We start from the raw sequence: 8,779 nt of genomic DNA, 5'->3' as shown, positions 1-8,779 counted from the left end.
TGGTTGTTTAGTTCTTTCATTCCTGTTCCCTTCAGGCTGCCCTTCCCTTTACTGTGCCTCAAATACCACTTCCCTTTCCCCCAACCCCCTGCCCTCCTTTTAGTGTTGGAACAAATATATTCTGCACCAGGATATGGGGTATGTTTGAAAAGAAAATGAAAATTGAAGCTTTTGCAGTTCAGGGCATGACAGATCATTAATAATCCTTGATATGCAAGCTTTCCATCTGCTATTCTTGCTCTGAGGTCAGCTGGTCCAAGGAAAGCAGGAAGGAAATAGGAGGCTTCAGTGAACACGAACAAAAAGCCTTCTGTAAGCCTGCAATGTATATGTGAAATCCAAGCTGCTTTTCCCTGGAAAATCCAAAGTTCCCTCTGCCCATATTTCTGTTCCTACTAGTAAATTCCTCTTTTGGAAGGAAAGGCACCAGGATGAGCTTATCCATGCAGCAGCCTCAGAGGAAGGTGCAGTCTCAAGTGCTTTTGTTCTTCTCCCAGTCAGAAATCCCTCTGCATCTCCTAAAACTACTTCTCTGCCACAGATAAATGCAAGTGTTCCCCCATGCATATTTCATATGCACGGGGCCCCTCCTAGCAATTTCATGTACAAGCTTATTTTGAAAATAGAGGATCATCAGTGTGGTGAAAATCCCACTTAAAGTGGAAGTGTTCTTGGGGTTATACAGGTAACAAAATCATAATTTTGGTCCACAAGCTACAAGAACATCACCATGTCATTTTACTGATCTTACCTAATTAATGCTTAGCATGAGTTTGGGAAAAAATGCAAAGCCATATGAAAAAATACAGATTAGTTTTTAGCTGTTTATAACAGAAGAGTCTCAGTGTAATCCCCACTGCATTGGGAAGTACCATCCCTAAACCTTGGCTATAAGCAGACTGACTTGTTTGAATGTTCTTCTCACAAGGAAGCACAACAGGTATTTAATTTTATTGCAAGTGCAGTGCCCTTCTTAGTGAAAGCTTATGAACACATTTTGGTGAAAGACCAAAAATATGAAATAAAAGAAGTGAACTTCTGTGTTCTTAAGGGAAGTGTTGTGCTTGCAAGGCTGGCCCTGGCAGGACGAGTCTAGCCAGTGGAAGAGGAGAAGAAAGAATGGAAATCAGCAGTCACCCAGGCACAATAGCCATGGAAGGTAATTAAAAAACCTTTTCTTGTCTGAACACAGCTTCTTTTGCATAATGTTTGTCTATAATCCAGCAAAATATTCTCTGGACTTAGTTGTATATGGATTAAGTGGCTATATTTACCATCATTAATTTAGATACCAAAAAATGTCCTTTCAGGTATCAAATATTTTGTGGTATCAAAAAGGGAAGGAACTTCCCTGGGATTTTAGATCTCTAATCCAACCAAGTGAATGGTGGGGGTGATCCAACAGGTGACAGCCTGCCCTAAAACTGTCAGCAGGCACATCTGGTATTCCCTTTTTGCTACCAGATGTTTGCTGAAAAGTGATGGCTAATTTGGTCTAGTGCAGGTCATAAATAGGTGACCTACCACCACTTCTGCTGGTGCTGAAGGCCAAGCACTGCATCACTTCTCTTCTAGAGGCTGAGCCTGTGGCAACCTCCCAGTTTAGAACGTGGGGAATATTTCTGGACAGGCACAGACCAGCAGACAGTTCAGTTCTCTTGCACAGACAGCACTTACCTGGTTGGGTTTTATGGGAAGGACTGACTGCTTAATGAACCCTGGTGACCTGTGGTGTTTCTGCTTTTCTCCATGAAAACTGTCAGTGAGTCAGGGTCATCCAGGAGGAAAGGATGCAGCTGGAAGAGCTGGGAGAAAAAACCCAGCCTTTTCTTCCCCTGGCATGAGAAGAGTCTCTGCTACCATGTACACCCCAATCTTCTCCTCTGTATATGAGAGCAGAGCTGAAGGGTGAATGGAGAATGCAAACCCCCTCCCTCCAAATTCTTATAATTTTGAAATTAAGGGGTTCTCAGGCAAAGATATCAGAATTAGGATTAACAGTTCTTTTCTAGGAAAACTAAAATAGCAATACAGTATTACAAAGAGCAAACCCAAACCACTGACAGAGTCAGAATACACCCAGTCAGTCAGGGTGTTGGTAGCAGTCCCATTAAATGGTGGCTGCATCCTCCTGCAGTGGCAGATATGGTTCAGCTGAAGCAGTGCTCCTGTAGAAGGTGCAGTTTTCCTACAAAAATCCAGTGATGATGTGGAAAGGTCTGGTTTTCCTCTGGAATCCAGTGGAAATAAAGGTTGCTTTGGTGTTTCAAATCTCAGTTCTTATCTATGTAGGAAATGCTTGGCTCCTCTCCCTGGCTGGAGCATCTCCCAATGGGATGATGTAATTTTATCAGTCATGCAGTGGAACTCAATGGCCCATGAACAGCCAATACCTTCCTGGAGGAAGGGTGGGTTGTAGAAAAGATAAAGATGATTGCCTCACCTGGTTTTAAAGATGGTCCATTAGCAGATGGTGGCAGAATACATACTTTTGGTCACATCCTGTATTGCAACCTAAGACACATGGTCAGGGTGAGAAGGAAGTGCTCCCCTTCCACCATTCTGGAGCAGACAACAGAGTTAGCAAATAGACCCAGGAGCTGGAGAAGGAGGGCACAAAGAGGTCTCTTTTCAGCCTTACTCATGTGCCCTGTCTCAGGTATGGTTCTGACTCTTGATGCCAATGAATTATTCTTTGAAGAGCCAAGGGACACTTCTGTATCAACAGCCCTTGTCCCTGTGGGGGACTTCAACTTCTTATAGATAAATTGGGAGAATCACACAGCTGGCACAAACAGGTCCAGAAGATTAAAAAAAAATCTGGATGGCAATTTTATGGAGCAGGGAGCTGACTTGGAAAGATGTCCTTCATCTGCTGCTTGTCAACAGAGAGGGTCTTGTGAGCAAAGTGGGGATTGGGGCTGTCTTGGCCACAGTAACCACAAAGCCATCGAGTTTAAAATCTCTGTTGACAGGAGGAAAAGTGCCAGCAAAACCTCAACCCTGGATGTGAGGAGAGCAGACTTCAGACTGCCCAGGGAACCAGTGAGTAAAGTCCCCTAGGAAAATGTCTGTGCAGGTGCTGGGGTCCATCAGTGCTGGTCACTTGTTAAACATCACCTCCCGTGGGCACAGGAACAGGCAATTCCAAAATGTCAGAAGTCAGGCAGGGAAGACAACAGGCCAGTTTGGCTAAGCAGGGATCTACCTTTGGAGAGAAGGCAAAAAAAGGAAGATGTGTGCCCAGTGGAATCTAGGTCAGGTGATATGAGAGGAACACAGAGATGTTGCTGGTCACTTCAGGGAGAAGATTCATACAGCTAAAGCTCAATTTCCTTTTATGACAAGGTAACATACTTGGTTTGACCAAGGGAACGTGATGTTTTTGGACTTAGCAAAGCTTTTGATACCGCCTCTCCCAGGATCCTTCTGGACAATCTGTCCAGCTTCTAGCTGGATAAACACATCATGGGATGGGTAAGGAACTGACTCATGGGTCAGGCACAAAGGGGGATAGTGACTGGGGAGACATCAGGATGGCACCAGTCACTGGCAGAGCTCTGCAGGGCTCCATCCTCAGCCCTGTGGTCTTCAACTTCCTGGACTGGGAGACCAAATAAGTTTGCAGATGATACAAAATTGGGAGGAGCTGTTGACTCCCTCGAGGACAGAGAGACCCCACAGACAGATCTGGAAAAAACAGAGAGATGGGCAATCACCAACTCTGAGGTTCAACAAGGGCAAGTGCCAGTCATATTTGAGTGACTAGCCATGCCTTTATTTTACATTAATCTTTCACAAAACACCTTTGTGTTCTGTTGTAGGACCTTCTGCCTATTTGAGGTGCTCCTACAAAAGGTAGAGATGTTTATTGCTAATACAAGAAGTGTCAGTTGGATTTTTCTTGTATATCCACCCAGATCAGCATCAGTACCTGTTACATCAGCAAGTTTAAGCTTAAAACCTGCTGATTTCACTGTGTGTTGTGGGTGCAACAACAGCGTTTAACCCTGTGCAGGTGATGGAGGGATTTATTTTAAAAGGTGTGTCCTGCAGCTGATTTCTGCTGTGTTAAAGGGAGCCAGCCCAACAGAGTGGGACCTGTGCCCCTGCCATTCCCTGGGGCAGCATCAGGTAAGAAGCTCCCACTGCCCATGTGCACACATGCTGCACAAAGGAGCTCTGTCCCAGCTCATAGACACAGTGTTCCTTGCTCCAGCAAGTAAGCAGGAAGTGGAAATAGTAGAGAACAGCTTTTAGTCAAACCCAAACATTTTACATGCCTGTTGCTTACCTTTGCTTCAGCTCTCAGGAAATGATGGTAAATCCAGTACTTCTCCAGAACCAGGCTGATCAGTCACAGAAGGCATCCTCAGTTCTTCTCACAGCATCACACAGTCTTCCCCTCCTTAGGCTGCCCAGGGTGAGCAGAATGCTGCTCCCAACATACACATGTGAGGGGGAAGAAAGGCAGCAGGCAGGCAGGAGGTGAACTGCAGTGAGGGGAACAGTTCCATTCCCCTGTGCTCAGGCACTTGTCTGAGAGGATTTACTACCTGGGACTTGTCTGCTGCACGGGCTCACAATCTGGAACAAGCTCAGGGTTAAAAGTTCACAGCTGGGGCGTTGGACTGTGAGTGAAGGGTGAGAACCAGGCAAAACCATTAGAGCTGATGCTTTGTTGTTTGTTATCTGAACCTGGGGTACTCTTGCCAGCAGGGGTGGTGCAAACTCCAGCAGCGAGTCAGGAATTCTGTTGTATGATATCCTGCACAGCAGGTGGTGGGGTGGGGTTAGGAGACATTCTGGGCTTGGAGCTACTGTGATCTTTCTTAGTCAGTCCTCAGAGGTTTCTTCTGTGTCCCATATCTTGCTCGCCTGGGTACCTGCTGCAGTCAAAGTAGAAAACTTTTCACTATAAAAAATGCAGAGATGATGCATTTTCCTGCCATGGGAGGTAGAAGTGATGGGTTCCAAAAATTTCTTGCTGGAGTCAGCAGCTTTACTGATTGATGTTATCTCTGTGCTGACTTTTAAGCTAGTCTGCCCCTCATCTTTCCACCCCAGAGTCCTTTTGGCAGATCCGTGCCAAACATGGCTCTTTTCTCCTAGGGGAATCTCAGATGCTTCCCAGCCAAACCTGGCATGCTGAAAGAGAAACCAGCCAAATCCATCCCTGGTTGCTGGAGGGAGATAAATTTTAGAAGTCTGAAACCCAAAAAGAAACTTTCTCTCTACCACTGCAGTGGTCCTGTCTTAAATATTAATTGCACACAGCACTGCAATGGAAACTTTGGATTATCCTACGATAATTCAGATCTTCCCTAGAGATCTGAACCTGGATTTTCTTGAATGCCAGCTAGCTGTTCTTAGCCCTGCTGATGTAATACCACTTCTTGGAGAATTCCATCAGTATTATCCTCCCTGCTCCCCCAAGCTGAAATTATCTATCCAGGGAAGCATCAGCTGGGTTGGTCCTGTTTGCTCCCCAAGCAAGCCTGCACCATGGAGCAAATCACTGCTCAGACTGAGCTCTCTGCCCATGTCTGTGGCAGAACTGCAGGCAAGTACAGACTATTTTTGTCAAGCAAGGCCTGAAGGAAGTCCTTTGTGCTGCCAGCAGTGCCTAAATATTCAATGTAGGTGCCTGTAGTGAAATTAAAAATTTTTAGTTGGTGAAGGTTCTAGGACCAATCAGAGGTAGGGGTATGAACTTTCTCTCTCATATTTACTGCTTACATTGAAGTAACTGCAGCTTTTCTATCTCAGTTTTTTTCCAAAGCATCATAATTTGGAAGACTACTGACTACCAGGTACAGAACAGAGTGCAAGAGAGTGTTTGTTTCCCAACCACTTCAAGAGAAACATATCAAACAGCTTTTGCACTTCGGGGATACAGGAAAAGCGCCTGCATGCTCTGTATTGAAAGCAGCTGTGTGTCTCTACACCTGGCTTGGGTTTGCTTTGTTAGTTTTCATCAAATTGGTGTGAGTTTGGATCTTGGGAAAGGTACTGTCTTGTACACACCTGGGTTACAAAGATCTTCTGTGGGGCAGGGATTGCTTCAGGTATTATCACCACAGTGAGCAGCAGAGAAAAGGAGAGTGCCCTTGGGGCTGAGCAGCTCTGGCAAAGCCGTGCACGGCTGTTGGTGGCAGCCCTGTCCTGTGCTTTGCCTGGCCACCCCCAGCATCCAAAAGCCCTGAGAGAGCACCTCAAGCTCTCCCAGGCAAACACAGAAAGTGTAACCCCTCCTTCAGGTAGTGTTCTGAGGTTTTCAAAATTTTTGTGGAGGCTGGGTGTTACGTTTGCCTTCTGTATTTTACCCTTTCAGATAAATGCAGATCACTTGGTTACCTTCACTTCACAAGTGGGAGAGTGAAGGTGGTTTATGGAAAGCTGAGCTCTCCCATGCTGCTCCTTCCAGGAGCTGGAGATTCAGCAAAATGCTTCTCTGTAGAGATGATGACAACAAACACACACAGCACAGCCACGCTGTGAGCACGGGTGATTTCTGTGTGCCTTTTCCCCGGGCAGTGCCTGCACAAGGACAGCCCAGCTCCAGAGGGGAGAGCTCACCCCCACCTCTGCTCACCCTGCCCCACACCCCTTCAGCCACTGCTGCCTCCTGCTTTACATCTTATACCTGTCTGGGAAAGTGGGGCTTCATTTGTTACACTTCCAGGTAACAAATTTCTTTTGGCCACTTCCTATGGCCAGTCCAGGGGAGCTGCTGCTGAACCCTCCCAGTTCTGGTGTTCAGCAGAACACCAGAGGTCCTGTGATGGTTTAGACACTGGGGACCTGAGCACAAAAAGTCCTAAATTTAGTTGTGAAAGGACACAAGATGAAAACCCCAAACCTTGAAGATTTAAACACCCAACTCCAAGCCTGAAACCCAGACTGCATATCTAACAGACCACAGAATATATACTAGATCCCAGGTCCTGCCTGAAAATGTAATTCTGTCTCCACAGGAACTTGCAGGCTCTGCTGTGCCTTAGCATGAAGTGATGTGTGAAAGTCCTAGCAAGGGCAGAGTTCAGGGCTGAGGTCATCCTTCTGCTCTCAATTAAGGCAAGTAGGAAAGACAATATCCCATTTTTGAGTGGTAGGGCCTGCCATGTTGGACAGAGTCTGCATTCAATTAAAGAACACAAATTAGCCCTTAGTGCCAGAAGAAAAACCAAAATGAGGGCCAGTTTGATGGACCAAAATAAAATGTGAGAGCAAAGATTTATCACCCCCACAAAAATGTTTGGAATACACACTGGAAAGAAACTTCAAGAAATCCATGGAAATACTTTGAAAGGGATATGACTCACGATCACTTTGAAGGCTAAGTTTTCTTTTTACTTTCTGCATTTGGAAAAGGTTTTAAGATTCAGAAAGTGTATTTTGCTCTAAATGTGGGGGCCTAGGGTAACTTTCCTTTCCCCTCAGCACCCAGCACCTTGTGTTTTGTACCTCAGCTTTGGGCAAAGGAAGTGGGTTGAGACTGTCACCTCCTTACCTGCTTTGACAGAGCACAAGAAAATGCAGACCTGCATGGAATCACTCACCAGGGCCTCTCACTCAAGGAAAAGGAGCAAGAAACATGCAGAACATCCTCACTGCCAGCATTAAATATTAGGGGTTTTCAAAAGAAAGGGGTGGAAGGGATCATATCATTTTACCTACAGGCAGTGGCTCAAGCAAAGCAAGGATGAAACTGGAAACAACTCTGGGAACAAATTTGGTGTTAATACTATGCATGTGAGTTTGCAGTTTATTCATGAGGATTCAGTAGGGACATTATCAAGCACCTCAGCCTTAAAGTAAGTCGTCTAATTACTTTCTGGCCTCAGGGTTCCTCTTTCTAGCAGCCCAAGGATGGGTGAAGATTGGTGCTCTCACAGCTATCACAGAGCTGAGTATTTTGCTGTAGCTGTTCCCAAGAAAGATGGGATGTCAGCTTCTTGTGCACATTCTGAAATAAAAACCTACATAAACCCAAAAATCCACTATCTGAGGGTTTTTTTCTGACAGTGGAGATGGCTACATATATATATATATTACATTAAAAGCCCACAAAGAAAATACATCAGATCACTGAACTTACTGTGTCTGGAAGGAACCAAAGTAGAAATCATTAACCATAAAACTGTAACTACTGAACTACTGAAAGTAGCAATGCAGAAGGAACAGAAGGAACATTCAGAGGAACATTCTTCTCTGGATGCTGCACGTGAAATTCAATTCCTTCTAAGGACTTTTAGATTTACAGTAGTAAAGTACCTTTGGACATAGGGGAGTGATCTCCACACTTCTATAATCTTTGCAGTGCTTTTGGCTTTTCATCAATTCTTCCATGTCACAAAATAACACAGGAATAGGACTGGCTGGGGATTATTTCAAATATGAAGTGGTCTCACACAACTGTGCAATAGTGAAGATCATCTGCCAAAAAAACCCCAAACAAACAAAACAAAACAAAAAAACAACAACAACAAAAAAAACCCCCACCAAACCCAAACTAAAAAACCCTAAAAAAGCTCACCCTAAATCCTTTTCTCTGAAACAATCTTTTTAGTGACTTACAGCTGGCTTCGAGGCATGCTGGAGACTAAATCCAACAAGAAATCCACCAAGAAATCACCAAGTACCTGCTGACAGCAACTGCAGTTAATTGTGCACAATGACAAGTGCCAGCTCCATTGGGAAAAGATGATGGAGAAATCCCACAGTAAATGATGGCTCTGAATTGAGCCCTCCCAGCTCTACAGGTGCTTTACCCATT

This window comes from Erithacus rubecula (assembly GCF_903797595.1).
Source record: "Erithacus rubecula genome assembly, chromosome: 4".
Classification (NCBI taxonomy): Eukaryota; Metazoa; Chordata; class Aves; order Passeriformes; family Muscicapidae; genus Erithacus; species Erithacus rubecula.
The sequence above is the reverse complement of the archived record's forward strand: the minus strand, read 5'-3'. Positions refer to the sequence as shown.